A 23,828-nucleotide genomic window follows, 5' to 3' on the forward strand; every position below is an offset into this window, starting at 1 on the left:
CGCTGAGGGGTAAAGTCAGGTGCTCTTTTGATTAATCTTGGATTACTCAAAGTGTCGCAGGTCTCTTGGGATGGTGGGGGAGATGTAATTTACAAAGTACATCATTTATCATCTCATTTCTTCTTCCCTACTGCTTTCTCTAGGTCTCCTGCATTCTGGATACCCCATCACGTGCCACCTGCCAGCAGGGCCAAGACTCCTTGTCGAGAAAAATGTAAGGTCTGCTGGTATGTGGGCTGTCGCCCAAGACCTGGGCCACAATCATCAGCAAGTCAGATGGCAGTTCTATCCACGGAGGCTGTCTACAACCTCTGGTCAGTCTATGTGCATGAGACAGTTCTAGGAATCCTGAGGCCTCTGGCCCACCCCATTCTGAGACCTGAACATCGGAAGCCGAGGATGAAAATGCACCTGGACAAAGAAGCCCCCCTGAAGAACAGGACTATGTGGACAGTTCTAGAAACATATCTTCAGGTACTGAGCAGAAGTAGGAGATGATGGAAACTGCCAGACCCCACAGTTACACAGTATGATCACTTAAACCCCACAGTTTTTATGTTCCTGGTGATCCCAAGAGCCCTATAACTCCTTCCCACCTCTACCAGCTGTGGGGGTGCACCACCTGCCCTGGACATGAGAAACTGAGCTGCATGGTAGTGTGTCTCTGTGGCTCAGGTTTTACACATCTACAATGGATAATGAGTAGATGATGAAACATGTCCCTCTCCTCTCTTCCACCTCAGAACTCTGTGGAAATAAATGAAAATGAGTGAATCACAGTGGAAGGACACCCTAACAATACAGGTCTGGTGAGACACTCACGTGGTAGAATGTCAGCTTCACCAAACATTTGTTTCTCCTGAGCTATTATTATAGCTCAGCAGATGATGACATCACCTCATTTTAAAAATGCATTTAAAAACCTATATCTTTGGCATGAAAGCACATGTCTCTTGACTTTTGCTCTCTCTTCATAATTCCAAAGAGCCTGAGATTACTTTTAGACTATACATTTTCCTTATTAATACATAATCTGTCTGAAGGTCTGCATGAGACAGTCATAGTGTCAGCCAGAAGTCTGACACCCAATCTCATTTCAAAGGCCCTGGAAACAGATTCTCCTCACTGCCTTCTGCATAGATGTCCACTGCTCCGGGGTCTGAGACTTGAGTCCACGCCAGGCAAACACCTCCCTGACTCCTCACACTCCATTCATATCCCCATGGTCAAAGCTGTGGGGTCTGGCAGTCTCCATCATCTCCTACTTCTGCTCAATACCTGAAGATATGTTTCTAGAACTGTCCACATAGTCCTGTCCTTCAGGGGGGCTTCTTTGTCCAGGTGCATTTTCATTCTCGGCTTCCGATGTTCAGGTCCTCAGCACCTCTCACCTGGACTGTTCCAGCAGCCTCCTCACTAGTTTCCCTACCTCTAGCCACAATCCAAACTGAACTGTCTCCCAGAATGCTGCCAAATTAACTGTAAATTTCAGCTGAAAACCTTTCAGTAAATTCCTGTTGCCTTCAGGTAGAATGACAAACTCCTCACCAGCCGGCTCTGCCTTCTCCTGCCTAAAGTTCCAGGTTCCCCCTTCTCCAGCAAATCCAAACTGATAATAGTTTTCAGAACATTTCACCATGGTTCATGTTTCTGTGCATTTACAAATGCTACCCTTTCTTCCTGAAATGGTTTTGCTTTCTTTCTATTGCAGGAAAACTCCTGTTCATTTCTGCCCCTTGTCCCACTCCCCCCAAAAAGAAAAAGAAAGAAAGAAATACCTGATACTAGGTAATTTACAATGAAAAGAAATTTAAGTGGCTTATGGTTCTGTAGACTGTACAGGGAGCATCTCTTCAGCCTCTGATAAGGCCTCAGGAGGTTTTATTTATGGCAGAAGTCAAAGTGGGAGCAGACAAATGTCTCACATGGCAGAGCAAGTGTAAGAAAGAGAGAGTTGCTCTTGCTCTTGCTCTGCCATGTGAGACATTCAATCACTTACAAATATGTGTAGTGGGGAAAGTGCTACACATATTTATAAATGACCAGATCTCCTGAGGACTCACTCACTATGGTGGGGATAGCACCAAGCCATGAGCAATCCATCCCCATGACCCAAACACCTCCCCTCAGGCCCTGCTTCCAACACTGGGGATTATAAGGCAATGTGAGATTTGGTGGGAACATATATTCAAACTATGTCACTCTGCTTCAAGTTGGAGTGTCTTCCTGGAAATTAAATCTTTAATGTAATAGGCAGACTTCATGAAGATATATTTCATAAAGGTATTGAGTTGGGGGAGTGTACTGATTTATATATTTACTTTCAAGGCATTCTTTTGAATTACTCCCTCAGCATACATCTACCTCGCCTCTACAGATGGGAGCAGCCACACAGCCAACTGAACACCCCGTGTTGTTTCTTTGAGAAACAAACAACTTGCTGAGAGTTAGAAGTCTGCTGTTCTAGAAAATGTGGTGTTGATGTCAGAAAGATAGACCAAGGCAAGAAAATGCAATAAATATTGGCTTGTGCCACTCAAATGGCTGCTCTTTGGTCAAGAACATGTGCTAGGATCTTCTGTGCTGAAGGATTGATGCCATTGCAAATCCGTGATGAATGGGCATTACTAAGCTGAATGGTTGTAATTAATTCTCAGCAACATGTGAAGAAAACTAAACTTCAAACTGAAAAACTACTAAGTGATAGAATAAGAATGTGAAACAGATAATTGAATTCCAGATGCAGTGTCCTTAACTGAGAACATAGCATCATAACTATTCTTTCTGTAATTGCAAGAGCCCAAGATATGCTTAAAACGAAAAAAAATACATAAAGGTACTTTTCTTTAGTGGTCTTTTTTGCTTTTTCATCTGTTCTATGAATCTTTATTCTGAGAGATGCCTTTACTTTCTCTCTTATTGAAATGGAGCTGAAAACCAAGGGACCCCAGCATTCTCATCATCAGAGTAGGTGTGTCTATGGATGGCCAGTCTTAGCACTCCATGCCCTGGACCCTGTGACTTGACTATGGTGTTCGAATGACCTAAGTGTGACCAGTCAGTGTCCAGATAAGTGACAAAGGCATTAATAAAGAATTTCTTTCTTTCTGAGATCATGGTTTCTACGAACCATTTAAGCCTGGAATTTCCTTACAATATTATCTTCACACAAAGAAAGCTTGATGGACAATAAGTACCATCACCCCCGGACTCCCACACTCACCATACACACATAAATAAATGACAAGTCAAAGGCAAAGAGCAATACTCCTAGGGATATTGTTAAAGAATCTAGATAACAAGCCCATTCAAAAGTGGGCAGAGGACATGAACAGACACTTTACAAAAGAAGACTTATATGAGGCCAACAAACATATGAAAAAATGCTCATCATCACTGGTCATTAGAGAAATGCAAATCAAAACTACACTGAGATACCATCTCATGCCAGTTAGAATGGTGATCATTAAAAAATCTGGAGACAACAGATGCTGGAGATGTGGAGAAATAGGAACACTTTTACACTGTTGGTGGGAGTGTAAATTAGTTCAACCATTGTGGAAGACAGGCGATTCCTCAAGGACCTAGAAATAGAAATTCCATTTGACTCAGCAATCCCATTACTGGGTTTATATCCCAAGAATTATAAATCATTCTATTATAAGGACACATGCACACAAATGTTCATTGCAGCACTGTTTATAATAGCAAAGACTTGGAACCAACCCAAATGCCCATCGATGATAGACTGGACAGGGAAAATGTGGCACATATACACCCTGGAATACTATGCAGCCATAAAAAAAACAATGAGTTTGTGTCCTTTGTAGGGACACGGATGAACCTGGAAACCGTCATTCTCAGCAAACTGACACAAGAACAGAAAAGCAAACACCACATGATGGGTGATGAACAATGAGAACACAAGGACACAGGGAGGGGAGCATCACACCTTGGGGTCTGCAGGGGGGAACTAGGGTAGGGACAGCAGGAGGTGGGGAGTTGGGGAGGGATAACATGGGGAGAAATGCCAGATATAGGTGTTGGGGAAGAAGGCAGCAAACCACATTGCCGTGTATGTACCTATGCAACAATCTTGCATGTTCTTCACATGTACCCCAAAGCCTAAAATGCAACAAAATGTATATTTTTTTTAAAAAATATTCTAGTTATAGTACTAAAGCTGATTAAAGCTCTAGGTCAACACTTAGAACTTTTTATTTCCATAACCAATATTTTTTTTTCTTCTACCTGTTTCAGTTGGGTTTCTATTATCTGTCATCAGGAAATTCCAACTGAAATATTTAGTCTTCCTCAAGTCCTCTCAAGCTTGCTGTTAGAGCAATGTGACATCGGTCTTTCCTCACAGAAGATTTGCCCTGGAACAAACCCTCCTGGTTTTATGTCTGTGTCATGTACTCATGATAGGTGGCCACAGCTCAACATGAGTCAGGACAGTGATGATACAAGCCAGTTGCCAGTTTACTGCTGATGGCAAAGATGGCCAATGGTAACCAACGCCCCCGGCCCTAGAATTCAATGATTCCAAGACTGCACACTCTCCTCCTTTTAAAGGTGCCTTTAGAAACATAGGTTAAACACAAAAAAAATCCCGGTTTTATTTCCAGCTTTCAGAAGACAGGGGCTTGGTTAGAAAGACTGACTAATGGTCCGTTGTCTCCTCAGTTTAAAGAGAATTTCTTCAAGAAAACTACACACACTGCTTACCTGCAGTCAGACCACCCATGCTTCATTTAATACTTCTCATCCCATTTACAGTTAATGTTAATTTGGTATTCTCTTACCCCACCAGGCAATATGTTTCATGATGACTGATGTAAACAGTTCTCAGACATGTACCCCCAGTACCTACCACAGTACCTGACATATCAAAAGCTTTCCATAGGTATTCAGGGACTGAATAAAATTTTACAAGACTGATCGAGGATTTCCAGCTCCTGTCCCTGTCTAATATCCTACAGAGGCCTGTGATATTTACTGAAATCAAAGAAATCCTTTTATTATTCTAGAAGGAAGTTGCATTATGACTTTAATATCTCCCCAATTTTTTTCTGTCTTGTAACCGGCTATAAAACTTTAGGTCGTACTGTTCATCAGGTTGTATAAGAGGAATTTTGCAATGGTCTTCTTTTCCCCTTTTATATATGCAAGAATCAGTACTTATGAGAGTATTTTTAGCAATATTTTTGTGGAAGACGATGATGAAAATTTTCAAAGGAAATAATTAGCTTTTAATTAAATTTCTTGGCCCTTGACATTATGTGGTCCTTATCTTCAATTCTTACCATGCCTATTTCTTCTCTCTCCTCACTTGAACATCAGCCAATATTATTTTTGGAGACACTCTTCTCTGAATTATCATCTCGCCTTGTCCTGCTTTGTGTCACTACATGGTGGATCAAGGGCATTCCTCTAAACTGGAAGATTCCCAAGCCTCTTTATATAACTTGAGTCTTTCCCTGACTCTCCTCAAGATGGCACCCTAAGCACGGTCTCCAGCCTCTTCAACTTTACCCTACGTTACTAGAAAGATCTTTTCTAAAACTCTAATGCAACATTAAAAAAACAGAAGGCAGGCTCCTCCTCAAAGATCCAGAGAGATGGTATCACATGGTAAAATAAAACCAAGAGCCTGCCCAGAGCAAAGTGCTGCAAAGAACAAGAATATCCACAAGAGGTCTTGCAAGTCCAGAGGGAGCAGATTGGGGAAGAGATAAGTCTCAGGAATGCGAGGATAATGTATTCCTAGTACGTCTATTTGTTCTCTGAATTCACAGATTACAAGAAAACAACCTTCATGCTCATGCCAAAAAATAAATGGAAAAAATCCAAGTCCTGATGATGGTTAAACATTAGCAGCAGAGTAAAGTAGAAAGAAACTTCCTATAAGAAGTAGTATATCTACTAGAAACCTTCGTCAAGCGTTATACTCAGTTCTAAAAAGTCAGATGCATTCATGTTAAATTCATAAACAAGAGAGGAATGTTTACTCTCAGTGTTACCCTCCACATAGTCATAGAGGTTCTTATCAGTTAAGACAAGAAAAAATAAACAGACTGGATGGAAAGGAATAAAAGTCATAATATTCAGAAAATATGATCCTTTATAATTTGAGGGTGGATCTAATAGACTTAGTTAATGAATTACATGTGATAAGGACAGGTAAAGAAAGATAAATGATACTACCCAGACTTTAGGCTTCAACTGTCTGTGTTTTTCAGAACTGTAACTGAGATAATGGAAAATGAGGGTATGGGATTAAGAGAAAATTTCAGCCAGACAGTTTGATATATGAGTCTAGACTTTAGAGGCTTGGGGTACAGAATTAAGAGAAGATATTAGATAGGCAGTTTAATATATGAGTCTAGACTTTAGAGCAGAGGTCAGGTCTGTAAAAATATATTTAGAAGTCATCAGAAAATAAATATTCAGAGCTTTAGGCAAAACTGAATTGCTCAGGACATTGAGAATAATGCAAACAAACATTTTGAGGCAAAGAGAGAAAGAGATTTGGAAAACTAGCCCTGTAAGATAAGAGGAAAGCCCAAGTTTATTATAGGATCACAGAACTGTGGGAGAGAAATTTGTTTTTTAGGGGAAGAAGAGCAAGATGCCAACAGTCATATGTTGTTGAATGCCTATAGGGAAATCATATAAATAAAGATGAAAACTAACCTTGAGATATATCCATATGTGATCTATTGGTAACCTTGATGAGGTACATAGCAGATGAGTTAGAAACCCAACTAGAGTGGTTTAAGTAGATCAGGGAAATAAGGAATTTGAGAAATCTCTTTCAAAATGCTTTTGATACATTGTTCTTGGTAAGGAAGCAAAGAAATCAAGGGATAACCAGAGGGATAAAGGACCCAGAGAAGAGCTTATTTTTTAAGGTGATGAGATACTAGAGAATATTTTTACACAAATGTAAATAATCTAGTATGGAGATAGAGATTATGACTTATGTGTTGGAAAGGGGAGGAAGTAAATTTAATATTCTATGAAATTATAAAGTAGTTTAGAAGGAAAACCAGTTGGATAACACTGGATCGATAAGTCAGCCTGGCAAACTAATTTTCTGTCAGCTCATTTGGATTTGAAGTTTGTTCTACGCTTGATTTTTAAGACTTATGTGTAAAAACTACATATTTTTCTTTGAAATAAGTTTGATTAGCTCAGAGTATTTTGTTGTTTTTGTTTGTTTGTTTCGTTTTGAGACAGGCTCTTGCTCTGTCACCAAGGCTGGAGTGCAGTGGTGTGACCACAGACCACTGCAGCCTCAACCTCCCAGGCTTCAGTGATCCTCCTACCTCAGCCTCCTGTGTAGCTGGGACCACAGGCGCATGCCACCATGTCTGGCCAATTTTTATATGTTTGGTAAAGATGGTGTTTCACCATGTTGCTCAGGCTGGTCTCAAACTCCTGAGCTCAAGCAAGCCATGAGCCTGCCTTGGCCTCCCAAAGTGCTGGGATTACAAGCACAAACCATGACACCCAGCCTGAGGTGACTTTTTAACTAGCAAAACATCTGGGGTTTTCCCTCAGTAATGGCACCTTACTTCCAAATATGTCTTTGGCATCTGGGATGCACCAATATTAACAAAAGGCTTTTATTAATAACTCATAGTTCAAAACCTTCTGTGGACAACAAAGTAGATTTGACTAGAATAATACAGACTGCCTCTCTGCTCTCAATTCACTTGATTCCGTTTAATTTTAGCCAGAGAAGGGGGCATTTTTCATTTTCTTTTTCTGTTTTGGTTGCTCGGCATTTGGATTCTAATTCTGTTAGGGGACCTCTAAAACAGTTGGAGTTTTAGTGGAAGATAGGCCCTTCCTTACAGTGCACTAGCTAATAATACCAAATACACATATTCCTTCCCCTCACCCCTGTAGCTAGAGTGTAGTCAGTTCAACTCTTCTGCAGACGACACTAGCAAGGTGTGAATGTATGGAATCAGCTCTGCTGGTGTCATCTGTTGGCCAGTGGCCACAGCAATAGCATCATAACCAATTCTGGTGGCATAATTTTGACTGTATTTCTGAATATCCAGATCCTAGATCTTAGTGTATTCAGGATTGGTTCTCCACATCACATCTAATAAACTCCTATCTTGCAAAGTTAACCAAGGCCTCCTTTTTTGCTGATTGCCAATCAAGATCCCTGAGTGATACACCAGATATAACACACCTGAGGTATCCTCAGGACAACCCAACAGCCTTTTCCTCCAAGAATTCCACCCAGTTCTTGAAATTTCTGGAAGCCCAAGTAGTACCTCCATTTTATCCTTTGTATTGTGTTCTACTTAGCTCACAATGGTCTAAATTTTCTTTAAACTTAAATATCCATTTATTGTGAAGATAAAGGTGTCTGTGTTGTGACCCCTGCGTGCTGTGAAAAAGTACCACGTCTAACTAATGTTAGTATGAAAAAATTCACCGAGAGGGGGTAGAAAGTCATGAAATATTAATTGTTGAATTCAAGAGTGAGAATCAGTTTTAGATTCTCATATTTTTGGAACATTTCAAAGGACTTAATATGTTGGTTAAAAAAAGAAATGAATATATTCTACAATAATGATAAACATATAGCCTTGCTACAATTCATCTTGGATTTTCCTCTCCTTTCTTACTGCTTCAGCTTTGCCATTTTGCTTTGGTCTTCATGCTGTGGCTCATCTTCCTTCTAAGCTTTCAGACTAAACATTCCATTCCTTTACCTTTCAAAAAAAAAGAAAAAAGTGGTTGTGAATGTGTTTCTTTTATAAGAAGTACTGAAAAACTATAAACTTTAAGCCAAAAGGACAATCCTTCTTTCAAAACCCTTCCTTTAACAAATGATTTTTCAGAGCATTAAAAAGACCATAAAGAGACAGTATGTTTTCCTCATTGAAGGTATGATGAATGGCACATCCTGAGAGTGAATTGAAGAGCCACTTTATCAAGTTTAAAGAACAAACATTCGGGCTTAGTTATGGACTTCACACTAACCAGAGATATAAGGCAGTTTAGCGGAATGACAATGGACCAAACTAATTGTGTAAAGTGACAAGGGCAAACACAGAGGACCTCCACTGTGAAATACCTTGCCGTGAAAGCTTGGAAGGAAGTCAGACTTGCCTCAACATAAAAGCCAAACTCTTTTAGAAAATAAGTTATCAGAAATGACTTATTTTTATGTGAGAACAGTTCTTTTAAGTATATATTTTAGATCTTTTTCTTGAATACAAATACTGATTTACTAATATGACTTGTCTTTTTTCATTCTCTAGATAACAATGATTTCATAAGAAGAGAAATGGAACTCAGAATAAGCAATCATAAACAACAAGCATAGAATCATTTCAATAATTTTTGCATTTCACACAAAAATGAGTTATTAAAAGCCTGGCCCACTCCTAGTTGCAATTCAAACACATAAAATAATTTGACTTCAATAGGCAAAACAAGTGACACTTGGAAATTGCTAACGTACTTACAGGAAGTCAAGGAGAAGACTTAAAATGAAGAAAAATATGTCTGACTAACAGTGAATAAAACTATTATTGATTCAAAAAGTATTGTTGAATGAAATCTTTTCAACATCATAAATATATAAAGGTCTAAATCTTGACCACCTCAAGTTCTGTTTAGAAGCAGGCAGAGGAAAAAAGAGAAAGAATGAATGTAAGAACATATACATCCAGAATATACAACTCCAGAAGACAGAATTTACTCCTGTTTCATCTTTGTGTGTACTTTTCCCCATGGTTAACTTTTCCCCGTGCACTAGAAGGCTCAGTGTTTGTTGAAACAATAATCTCAGAAATAACTAGGAAACAGTGCAGAATAGTGGAGAGAGACCTTAAATAGAGCTCAAGAAAGATAAAGCATCCTCTTCCTTTCTTTACTATGTTGAGATACTCTCTTAGAATTATGTTTTTATTTGAAAAATGAAGAGTCAAAAAAACTCTAAGTACCTTTCAGTTCAGAAATTATTTGCTTTGAGAATAAATATACTTCAGATTGAGTACTAGAATTCAGAATTCTGCTGTGAAAGTTAAAAAATAATCCTATCTTTGGGAAGAAAAAAGTGGGGGGGTTATATTTTATTTACTTTTTCCACTCAGTCAGTGGAAGAAGTGGGGGTTTCCTTAATTAGTAGAATTGCACATTTCAATATGTTCATGTTTGCACACAGAAAGGTGCTGAGTACCTGCCATGGCCATACTGCAATATCTATTGCAAATGTTACCTCTGGGGGGTGGCGGGGGGAAAGTATACCCACAGTCTCATGGCATTTCCTAAGCCTGTTTTCCTTCTCAGGGTTAAACTCACTGATGCAAATTGCCCAGCTGGGTTTTAATTAAACCTCTACTCCCACTTTCCTTTGGGCTTTTCAATCATATGCACTTCTCTTCCCCCTGTTTTCCCCTCAGTCCTCTCTCTTTTCCCTAAACTCCCTCCACATAGGCCCATGGTGAGGAATGCTGACATTAATGAGGCCCCAGGAACTGGTTCAAAGCCTGCTGTAAAACTTTTTAAATTACACCCTTGAGATGTTAAGAGTTTGTAATTAGAACACACGGTTTGAAATGAACTAACGTAACCCTGCCGTCTATCTGGCATGACCCAGTGCCCATGAGTCTGCTGGTCTCTAGGTGCTAAAGCCCTGGCAGAGCAGACTGTTTCTAACCATTGACCATCCTGTCCCAAAAGTGGGCAATGTCTTCCTTGAACCTTTTGGGAAGTGTCCCAGATTCTCTTGTTGAACTGTTAGAATGTGTTTAATTTTTCAGCCATAAGAATAGGTTGCTTTCATTGTGGAAGACAGTGTGGCAATTCCTCAAGATCTAGAACCAGAAATACCATTTGACCTAGCAATCCCATGACTAGGTACATACCCAAAGGATTATAAATCGTCCTACTATAAAGACACATGTACGCATATATTTATTGTGGCACTATTCACAATAGCAAAGACTTGGAACCAACCCAAATGCCCATCAGTGATAGACTGGATAAAGAAAATGTGTCACATATACACCATGGAATACTATGCAGCCATAAAAGAGGAAGAGTTCATGTCCTTTGCAGGGACAAGGAGGAAGCTGGAAACCATCATTCTCAGCAAACTAACATAAGAACAGAAAACCAAACACCACATGTTCTCATTCATAAGTGGGAGTTGAACAATGAGAACACATGGATGCAGGGAGGGGAACATCACATAACAGGGCTTGTGAGGGGGTGGGGGGCAAGCTAAAACCTAGATAATGGGTTGATGGGTACAGCAAACCACTGTGGCACATGTATACCTATATAACAAACCTGCACATTCTGCACATGTATCCCAGAACTTAAAATATAATTTTAAAAAAAGAAAGAAAAGATTAATGTCATGAGAAATTTCTATTACATTAAATATAATAAAATATTTTAGAAGTAATTATAACATAAATACTTTATATTTACACATGAATACAAACAACTGGGACTAAGAGTTATTATTATAATCTTATTTTATGTTTAGGAAGTTACAGGATACTTAGTTACCCCTGTACCCATTAGGAAGAAAAATTGGGGGATATAAATAAATACCTTTATGCTTGAGTTTAGAAACCACTTGGAAGAAGTTATAACATCCAAGGATTGTGACTATTCAAACACAGTGTATCTAGTCTAATCTATCTAAAATTACAACTCTGGAAATGTAGCTATAATACCCGATTAACACTCCCGAAAGAGTCTCCCACACATAGAAAGATAAAAACTCACAGCTATATTGATAATTAGCTATGTAAAGGAGCTCTTAACATTTAGTTTGTGCTTATCTCACAAACTGGGAAAGAGAGCTGATGAGAATCCTCAGCACAATTGGTACAACAAACACAAGATGAGCAGTCCTGTCAGTATGCGTGATACTGCTTTAAGAAATGACACAGAACTTTTCATGTGTCCTTGCTGCCACAATATGTGGAAATATGTTTTATGTTCTGAAAAAATTAGAAGCAGTTGGGCCAATCAGAAGTAATCTGTGGCCTGAATACTGCTCCTGCTCTGAACTCATCTCCACCACTCCCCTCCACTGCTGCAATCCTTTCCAATTTCAAGCATGACCCTTCCTCAATGCCTTTGCACTTTCTCTATCCTCTGTTAGGAATGCAGTTTTCCCATATATTTCTCATGCCTTCAGCTCTATGTCAAATATTACCTTTTCATAGCAAAAGTCACTAACCATCCCAAATAAAATAGTATGGCATTCCCACGTCTTTCTTTACCCTACTTTTTCTTTCTCTTCATGGCACTTACCATCACTTGACATATTTATTTGTTTATTGACTGGTTTACCCACTAAAACAAAAATTTCATAGATTGAATACTTTGTCTGTGCTGTCCACTGCTATATCCACAGTGCCTAAATTGATACCTGGCACATAAGTAAAGGCTCAATATTTGTTGAATTAATGAAGAAATTAATGATTTTGTTCCAACCTGTTGAGAGATTGCTTGGGATATGCTGTAAGTCTTAGACCATGTGTCCTATCCATCTTGTTGTTCATTTTTACCAATGGCATGGATCAAGAAATACTAGTGGCCCAACAGACTGTATGCTGTCTTGGAGTCCAGCAGCATTGGGGCTGAGACTCAAGAGAAGTGCAGGCTGCGTCCCCAAGGTCTAGGTGTGAGTGACCCTGGGCTATCACACCTGGGGCTAAGGTGAAGTGCTGCTGGCCTGAGATGCAAATGGTGCATATATTCCCCGTCCAATGGCCTATGCTGTTGCCACTGAAGGCAGCACTACCCTCACAGTGGCAGGGTAGCAGCACAGTTACTGCTTCCCCATGCAAGCATTCTACCAGTGGCCTGGGGATAACCCCATCTCTGCATACCATGAGTGGCTCCTCCACACACCACTGGAGGCCTGAGGACAAGGCCACCTGACCCAGATTCACTCCTTCCCCATGTAAGAGCACATAGTCTAGGGGCCAGGGTACTTCCTAACTCAGTTCACCACCATCAGAACCTAAACACTCCTCCCAGGAGCCTGAGATTGGGCCGACTCACCAAAATAAGAATATTATAATTGGCACTTATCTGCATGTGCTACCTGCAGGCCTAAAGACTGGCCCATGCAGCTCATTGCAGCCACCACCAACACCTGCACAGACTTCTTAAGTCCCAGAGAATTGTTCTACCACTGACTCTACCATTACCTATGCCACGCTGGTTGCCCAGAGGTCCAAGAACCTGCCACCCACCTTGCCCAAAGTTGCCACTACCAGCATCTTAGTAAGCTACCAAAAGGCCCAAAGGTTAGCCTGCCTGGACCCACTAATACTAGCACCAGTTTACACTGTCTGCCTGGTAGCCAAGAAAAGGGATGTTCAGCCCAATACTGTTACCAATGGGGCTGAAAAACTGGCCTACCTGGCTTCCCAGTTCCTAACAGAACCTCACTACAGCTTCCAACTGTACCCTAAGCCACCAAGATATCACTGATGCTGTTAAAGCTACACTGCTGCATGCACCTAGAATCAAAGCCAAAATCTTCTACCCAACAAATATCATAGATATATCTTCAAGAAAGTCTTCCTCTATAGAAGCAAATTCAACAAGTTGGAAGAGAAGCTAATATTATTTCAGATGTTTCAATATCAGCATAAGAAGAATACAAGAAACATGAAAAAGCAAGGAAATATACAGCTCCAAAAGAACACAGTAACGCTCGAACAACAGATTCCAATTAAAAAAAGAATTAAATCACAGGAAAAGAATTCAAAATTTTAGTATTAAAGAAGCTTAGTGGAATACATGAAATTTCTGAAAAAAATACAAAGAAATCAGAAAACAATTCAGGATGTGAATGAATAATTTGCCAAAGATAGATACAATAAAAAAATAACCAAGCAGAAATTCTGAAGAATTCATTTAATGAAACACAAAATATATTCGAAAGCTTCAACAAAAATAGACTGATCAAGCAGAAGAATCTCAGAACTTGCAAACAAGTCTATTGAAATAACACAGCCCAACAAAAATAAAGAAAAAAGAATACAAAAGAATGAGCAAATTTTTCATAGCATATGAAACACCATAAAGTGACCAAATATTTGAATTACTGAGGTCTCAGAAGGCAGAGAGAGAACATAAGTATTAGAAAACTTATTCAACACAACAATGTATAAAAACTCCCCAAGTCTAGCAAAGTATTTAGGCATCTAGATACAAGAGGCTCTGAGATTCCCAAACAGATACAATGCAAACAAGTTTTCATGAAATATTACAGTCAAGATGCCTAAAGTAAAATATGCAGAAAGAATTCTAAAAACAGCAATAGAAAGCATATCGTCGCCTTTAAAGGAATCCCCCAACAATGAATTTCTCAGTAGAAACCTTTCTACCAAAAAAGAATGGGATGATATATTCAAAGGGGTAGGGAAAAAAAATACTGCTAGCCAAGGCTCTATTTCCATCAAATTATTCTTCATAAATGAAGAAGAAATAAAGAAGTCTTTCCCAACGAAGCAAAAACTGAGGAAATTCATCAACACTCAACTGGTCCTCCAAGAAATGCTCAAGGCAGTCCTAAAGCTGGAAGAAAAAGATGGCATTTACCATCACAATAACACATGAATGTATAAAACTCATTGGTAAAACAAACATATAAATGAGAAAGAAAAATAACTCATGTGATACCACCATAGAAAACTACCAAACCTAAATAACAAACAATAGAAGAAAAAGAAAGGGATTAAGAATATACAAAACAACCAGAAAACAATGAACAATACGGCACAAATGAAACTTCACATATGGCTGGGCATGGTGGTTCATACCTGTAATCCTAACACTTCCAGGAGGCCAAGGTAGGTGTATCACCTGAGGTCAGGAGTTCGAGATCAGTCTGGCCAACATGGCAAAACTCCATCTCTACTAAATGTATATATATACTATGTAAAACTTAGCCAGGCGTGGTGGCACACACCTGTAATCCTAGCTGCTTGGGAGGCTGAGGCAGGAGAATCACTTGAACCTGGGAAGCAGAGGTTGCAATGAGCCAAGATTATGCCACTGCACTCCACCCTGGGTAACAGAGTGAGACTCCATCTCAGAAAAACAAACAAACAAATAAAATCACTTCACATATAAAAAATAACCTTAAATGTAAATGGATTAACTTGTCTACGTAAAAGGTACAGACTGGCTGAATTGATTAAAAAGTATATATATGATCTAATGATGTGTTGCCTACAAGAAACATATTTTACTTGTAAAGACACACATAGACTGAAAAAATAAAGAATTAAAAAAGATGTACCATGCAAACAGAAACCAAATGTGAGCACAAGTTGATTTACTTATATCATATAAAAGAGACTTTAAGTCAAACACAGTAAGAAAAGCCAAAGAAGGTCATTATATAATGATAAAGGGATTGATTCAGCAAGAGGATATAATAATTGTAAATACATATGCACCTAGTCCTGTAGTACCACGATTCATAAAGCAAATATTACTAGATCTAAAGAGAGAGATAAATTCCAATACATCAATAGTGAGGGACTTTAACACCCCACTCTGAGCATTGGACAGATCATCTAGATGTAAAATCAACCAAAAATATTAAATTTAACTGGACTATAGACCAAATGGACCTAACAGACATCTATAGAACATTTTATTCAATAACTGCAAATACACATTTTTTTTCTCCTCAGCATATAGAACATTTTCAGGATAGATCACATTTTCAGCCACAAAAGAAAGTCTCAACAAATTTTTAAAACTTGAAATTATATTAAGTATCATCCCATACAACAGTAAAATAAACCAAAAATTAATACAAAGAACAAATTTGCATTATGCCCATCAATGATAGACTGGATAAAGAAAATGCGGCACATGTACACCACAGAATACTATGCAGCCATAAAAAAGTATGAGTTCATGTCCTTTGCAGGGACAAGGGTGAAACTGGAAACAGTTATTCTCAGCAAACTGACACAAGAGCAGAAAACCAAACACCACATGTTCTCACTCATAAGTGTGTCTTGAGCAATGAGAACACACGGACACAGGGAAGGGAACATCACACACCAGGGCCTGGGGGTGGGGGGCTAGAGGAGGCATAGCAGGGGGGCATTGGGGAGGGATAGCATTAGACGAAATACCTAATGTAGATGCCGGGGCAATGAATGCAGCAAACCACCACCATGGCACGTGTATACCTATATAACAAACCAGCACAATCTGCATGTGTACCCCAGAACTTAAAGTATAATAAATAAATAAATAAGAACAACTTTGGAAGCTATACAAATATGTAAAAATAAAACAACATTGTCCTGACTGAAGAAGCTAAAATGGAAATAAGCCATTTATTGGAACAAATAAAAATGGAAACACAAGATGCCAAAATCTGTGGAACAAAACTAAAGCAGTAGTAAGAGAGAAGTTTCTACCAGGAAACATCTGCATCAAAAAAAAGTAGAAAGTTTTCAAATAAACAATGTAATGATGCACCTCAAGGAATTATTACAGAAAAGAAACAAACCAAACCCAAAATTAGCAGAAGAGAAGAAGAAATAAAGATCAGATGAGACCTAAATAAAATACAGACTAAAAGAAATGATCAATAAAATGAAAAGTTGGTTCTTCAGAAAGATAAACAAAACTGACAAACCTCTAGCTAGACCAACCAAGAAAATAAGAGAGAAGGCCTAAATAACAAAATCAGAAATAAAAAAGGAGACATAACAACTGATACCAAAGAAACATAAAAGACCATCAAAGACTACTATTAATAACTATACACTAAAAAACTGGAAAGACTAGATAAAATGGATAAATTCCTAGAAACATGCAAACTACCAAGATTGAATCAGGAAAAGACAGAAAACTTGAACAAACCAATAATGAGTAGCAAGATTAAATCAGCAATAAAAAGTCTCCCAACAAAGAAAAGCCCAGGACCAGATAGATTCACTTTCAAATTCTAATGAACATATAAAGAATTAGTATCAATCCTCCTCAACCTATTCCAAAAAATCAAAGAACAGAGAATTCTCCCTTACTTACTCTAGGAGGACAGTATTGCCCTGATACTAAAATCAGGCAAGTATACACACACACACACACACACACACACAGAGAGCAAGAGAGAGAGAGAGAGAAAACTACAGACCAATACCCCTGATGAACATCGACACATACATTCTCCACAAAATACTAGCAAAATGAATTTTACAGCATGTCAAAAAGATAATACCCCATGAACAAGTGGGGTTTCATCCTAAAAATACAAGGATAGTTTAAAATATGAAAATCAATAAATGTGACACATGATATAAACAGAATGAAGGACAAAATCTATACGATTATTTCAGTGGATGCAGAAAAGGCATTTGATATAATTCAACATCAGTTCATTATAAAAACTCTCAACAAATTAGGCATATAGGGAAAATACTTCAAAATAATAAAGGCCATATATGACAAACCCACAGTCAACATCATGCTGAATGGAAAAAACGTTGAAAACCTTTTCTCTAGGAACTAGAACAAGACAAGGATGCTCACTTTGACTACTCCTATTCAACATAATGCTAAAAATACTATTTCCCCTAGCCAGAGCAATCAGACAAGAGTACAAAATAAAAGGCATTCGAATTGGAAAAGAAGGGGTTAAACTGTCTCTTTGCACATGAAATAATCTTATATTTAGAGAAAAAAAAATTTCCACCAAAAATTCCTAAAACTGATAAGCAAATTCAATAAAGTTGCAAGAAACAAAATTAACATACAAAAATCAGTAGCATTTCTATACACCAATAATAAAACAGCCAAAAGAGAAATCAAGAAGACAATCCCACTTACAATAGCTACAAAAAATAGAATACCTAGGATTAAGTTTAACTAAGAAGGTAAAAGATCTCTATAAGAAAAACTATAAAACACTGATTAAATGAATTAAAGAACATAAACAGACATCACATGTTCATGGATCAGAAGAGTCAATATTGTCACAGTGACCAAAGAAATATCCAGATTCAATGAAATCCTTATCAAAATACCAATGTCATTTTTTACAGAAATAGAAGATAAAATTCTAAAATTCATATGGAATAAAAAAAGAGCCAGTATAACCAAAACAATCCTGAGCAAAAACTACAAAGCGGGAGGCATCACACTATTTGATTTCAAAATATAGTACAAGGTTACAGTAATCAAAAAGCATGGTATTGATATAGAAATAGAAACCAATGGAACAGAATAGAAAACCCCAAAATAAATCTATGTATTTACAGCCAACTGACTTTCAACAAAGGGGCTCAGAACATACACTGAAGAAAGGATACCCTCTTCAATAAATAGTGCTGAAAAAATTGGATAGTCACATGTAGAAGAATAAAACTGGATCCCTATCTTCCACTTTATATAAAAACAAATTCAAAATGGATTAAAGACTTAAAAGTAAGACCTGAAACTATAAAACCACTAGAAGAAAACACTCCAGGATATTAATCCAGGCAAAGATTTTATGGCTAAGATCTCAAAAGCAGAGACAACTAAAACAAAAATAGACAAATGGGACTACAGTAAACTAAAAAGTTTTGCACAGTGAAGGAAACAATTAATAAAGTGAAGAGACAAACTATTGAATGGGAGGAAACAGTTGCAAACTATTCATCCAACAAGAGATTAATATCCAAGATTAATATGCAAGGAACACAAACAACTCAACAATAAAAAACAAAATGATTGATTAAAAAGTGGACAAATGGTATGAAAAGACAATTTTCAAAGGCAAACACACAAGTGGCCAACAAGTATATTAAAAAATGCTCAACATCTCTAATCATCAGAGAAATGCAAATCAAAACCATGCTGAGATATTATCTCACCCTAGTTAGAATGGTTATTCCTAAACATACAAAAAATAACAGATGCTGACAAGGATGTATAGGAAAAGGAATACTTAACAACAGCAAAATTATGGACTCTAAGTATTCATCCATGGATGAACAGAAAAAGAAAATGTGGTATGTATACACAATGAAATACTGTTTGTTCATAAGAAACAATGAAATCATGTCATCTGCAGCAACATGGATGGAAACAAATGCCATTATGTTAAGTGAAATAATCCAGGCACAGAAAGACAAATGCTAGAGAGCAAAAATGTCCTTACTTATATGTGGCAGCTAGAATGTTTGATCTTCTGGAGATAGGGAATAGGGTAGATATGATACCAGAGTTTGGGAGGGGTGTGAGGCGGGGTGGGGGAGAAACGAAAAGAGGTTTGTGAAGAAGCACAAACTTACAGTCAGATAGAGGCAATAAGTTTTAATTTTCAGTAGCAGACTAGGGTGACTAGTTAACAACAATATATTATATATTTCAAACTAGTTAGAATAAAACTTGAAATGTTATCAAGACATAGAAATGACAAATACTCAATATGATGGATACCCCAAATACCCTGACTTGATCTTACACGTTTGATGAACGTTAAAAATGCTCACATGTACCTCTATACATGTGCAAAACACTATGTAACAATAAAAGGAAATAATAGAGGATCTCACAAGTGTTGTATACATGACTTGTTATCAGAATCATCTTCAGCAAAGCTTTTCAAACTGCAGGTCACTAACTATTAGTAGTCTGTGAAGACAGTTTAGCAGGTTGTGAACAGCCTTTTGTTAACAAAAGAGAATATACCCAGGCTAGAAGAGAATAGAATTGAATTGAAAAGAAAAATAATCACATGTAATAAGACTAAGTGTTGTTTAGTGAAAGTTTGTTTTAATTATATGTAAATGGGCTTTTTGAGCACATAATGAGATATTATATAAAAAGTATTTGTTATTATAGGTCCCGGTGTCTTTTTAAAAAAACAATGGCCTACAATGTTGATCTTTGGGAATCAACCCAGAACTTCCAATAAATAAAAATACCAGAAGAAAACAATGAATTTGAAAAACAGTGAAAGAGAAGCAAAGAGAGACTCAATGACCAAAGAGTCGTTCCCTTGAAAAAAGTTTATAAATTAATAGTGACTAGCCCTATTAGCCAAGATAAAAAGAGAGAAAACACAAATTATAAATCTTAGGAATGAAGGATGGAAAATTATTTCAGATTCTAGTCATTTATAAACATAAAAATAAATCATACATGTGTCATACATGACAGCAGCAAAACTCATTGAAGAAGAAATAGATATCTTGAATAATCTACTATATATTAAAGAAATTGAATTTGTGATTTAAAATTCTCAAAAAAAAGTCTTCAAGTCCAGATGGCTGCACTAACAAGTTTTTCCAAACATTTCAGAAAAATGTAATACAATTATACACAATTATTTTTCCATAAAATAAAAGGGGAGGGAATGTCACACAGCTCACTTTATGAAGTCAGCATTACCTGATACTAAAAACAAAGACATTTACAAGAAAACTACAGACCAAATATCCCTCACAGCATAGATATAAAAATATTCAATAGAATGCTAGTAATTGCAACCCAACAATATGTAAAAAAAATATAATAGATCATTACCAAGTGAGGTTTATTTCATCATGCAGAGATAGTTAAATATTCAAAACTTAATTAAATTAATTCACCACATCAGTAGACAAAAGAAGAAAAATATCTCAAGAGATGCAGAAAATCCTTGGACAAAATTTGAAATCCAATGATAACAAAAATCCTTAGCAAGTTAATAATAGAAAGGAACTTCCTCAAACTGAGGGAGAGTCTCTTCAAAATGGCCTATTAACATCAGAGTTAATGGTAAAAGACCAAATGCTTTACCCCTAAGATCAGGAATGAGGCTGACAAGTTCATTCTTACTACTTTTTTTAGCCACACTGAAAATTCTAAGAGCAATAAGAGAGAAATTTTTTAAAAGATATACAGATTAGAATGGAAGAAGTAAAAACGTTTCTCTTTGCAGATGACATGATTGTATATTTAGAAATTTCCAAAGAATCTACAAGAAAGTTGTTAGAACTAATAAGTAAATTTAGCAAGGTCAATAGTTAGAAGGCCAATGTAAATTTAATACACAAAATCAATCACGTTTCTATCTACATTCTATACACTGCCAATAGAAACTGAAAAATTTAAAGCAGTGCTATTATAATAATAAGGAAAATAAGAAATACTTTGGTATAAATTTAATAAAATATGTTTATACAAATGTTACGATTTGCATATTGAAAACTCCAAAATGCCAGTGAAAGAAATCAAAGATCTAAACAAATATGAGATGTTCCTTGTTCAAGATTTGCAAGTCTTAACGTTGTTGTGTTAATTTATTAATGATAATCATAAATTAACATTCCATAGATTCCATGCAATCTTAGTAAAAAATTCCAGTAAGTCTTCTACTTGTAGAAATCGACAAGCTAATTTTAAAGTTTATGTGAAAAAAATCAAAGGAAGTACAAGAGGTGATATAATTTTAAAAAGAACAAAGCCCTAGGACTTAAGTATTTCATTTCAAGACACATTAATCAAGATGTATAAATCAAGATTAAAGTATAAATCTATATTAATTAAAACAATGAAGTACTAGTGAAAAGATAGACACATAAATCAATGTAACAAAACAGAGTCCAGATAAAGACTCACATGTAAATGATTAATTAATTTCTGACAAAGGTACAAAGAAAACTCAGTGGAGAAAAGATAACTTTTTCAACAAATGGTCTGAAAAAATTGAAAATCCATTTATAAAAATGTTTAAATCTTGACCCATAACTCACACCATATGTTAAAATTGAATCATAAACTAAAGTGTAAAAATAAGTAAAAATTCAGAAGAAATCATAGGACCACAAATTTATACCTTGGATTAACCAAAGACTTATTAGATATGAAATCTAATCTCAATCCATGAAGATAAAATTGATAGTGATTCATCAAAGTTAAGAACTTCTTCTCTTTGTGAGACACTGTTCAGAACATTAGAGGGCAAGCTATATATACACCAGGAGAAAATATTTGCAAAAGACATTTCTGATAAAGAACCTGTATCCAAGATTTCTGCCTCTCTTCCCAGTGTGGTCACAACTTCAGCCCACTCAGGATATTGGCAAGAGCTGGGGTACTAAGTATTGGTAAAAAACTGAATGAGGATAAAACAAAGTCTATGAATTATTATGTAGGCCAGAGAAAATCCTCCGCAGTCCAAGGACCAGATAACAGCGGGGAATGCGGTTAGAAAGAATCACCTGGAAGGAAAAGCTGCAATCTCAAATAAAATTACCAGTTGTATTTTTCAGTTGTTATAGGAAACAAGTGTCAAAACTGCTTTCACCAGAAAATGTGGGGAGACAGCTTTTGCTGCTCGCAAGTGTGAAATGATTCCAACTGAATTAGTTTGCAGAAGATTCTTTTCTCAAAAGAAATCCTGATGACAAGGAAGAATATAAGTTTTACCTACCAAAAGTGGAGATGTTTTTCAAGGATGATGCCAGTAATGACCAACAGTCGTCTGAGGAACAGCTAATTGCTCCAAAATTTTGCTTTGGTGGACTTCTTATAGACCAAACTGAAGTGGATATCACATCATACTACATAGGCTCTTTTTGAAATACTGGAGAAATCCTGGTTTCCCCAGAACTGTACACTAGTTGATACGAAGATCAAATTTGGTGCTGATGTAACCACCAAAAAAATTGTTCTTGCTGATGTTATTGATAATGATTCCTGGAGACTCTGGCCATCAGGAGATCAAACCCAATGGAAAGACAAACAGCCTCATCAGGACCCCAAAGAAGTAACTCCTGAAGGGCTTACGATGGTTAAAATAATAATAATAATAATAATAATAATAAAATAGAGTAGGTTGCAAGTCCATGCAGGATGGTAGTCTTGGTAGGATCTACCTCTGATCTTGGCCACTGTGAAAAAATCTTGACATTCCATGTGAACTTCAAGTAACATCTGCATGTAAAGGACCAGATAAAACTCTGAGGATTAAAGCTTGGTGTGAAGGGGATGGCATTCCCACTGTGTTTGTGGCGATGGCAGGCAGAAGCAATGGTTTGGGACCAGTGATGTCTGGGGACACTGCATATTCAGTTATCAGTTGTCCTCCCCTCTAGCAGACTGGGGAGCTCAGGATGTGTGATCTTCTCCTTGACTACCCAGTGGTCTCGGCAGCTCAACCACCCTTTCTCCAGAAGGATCAGCTCAGTTTGCGGCTCAGATATTTGGGTTAAACAACCATTTCCTATGGGGAAAACTTTGAGCAAGCATTTTGAACACATGGATTTCCTTGAAGCAGGTTGACAAGGAAATCAGAGAACATAATTTATAAGAAAGAATGCCATTTCTTTTCTGCAGGGGGAAACTACAAATGTCTAATTTAGCTGCAGGAAAATCAAACAAGATGAAAAGATGATGCTAAATTAGAGAACACAAATACAACGTCTTAGTGAATAAATGCTTCTCCAGATCCATAGGTAGGTAGAATATGTCCATATTTATTAATATTTCCTTATAGGCAGAGAAGTTACTATAAGGACATTTTCAAATTACTCTCTTATCCACTGTATGATCATTTTTAGGTGATAATATAATTTAGAAATATCTTTATAAATGCCAATAATGTTAATAATGTTCTATCAGAAAACTCTAGAGTTATTACCTGATCTTCTATATGTCAATCCATGAGTTTTAGAAAGTAAAACTGGTTGTATTTTAGGTGATAAAGCAATATAGTTCTCACTGACTCTATGGCCTTTACAAAATTCTAAGGGTATAGTTTTTAATTTTCAATTAGTATTTCAGAAAGTGATTTCTATTTACAT

The 23,828-nt window shown here is 37.0% G+C and overlaps 1 pseudogene; it reads left to right on the forward strand.

The window, feature by feature from the left end:
• The first annotated feature begins 276 nt into the window (after positions 1–276).
• LOC100388225 (bifunctional phosphoribosylaminoimidazole carboxylase/phosphoribosylaminoimidazole succinocarboxamide synthetase pseudogene) lies at positions 277–23,335 on the forward strand (annotated as a pseudogene).
• Positions 23,336–23,828: the final 493 nt, after the last annotated feature.

Source organism: Callithrix jacchus, chromosome 11 (assembly GCF_049354715.1).
Source record: "Callithrix jacchus isolate 240 chromosome 11, calJac240_pri, whole genome shotgun sequence".
NCBI lineage: Eukaryota > Metazoa > Chordata > Mammalia > Primates > Cebidae > Callithrix > Callithrix jacchus.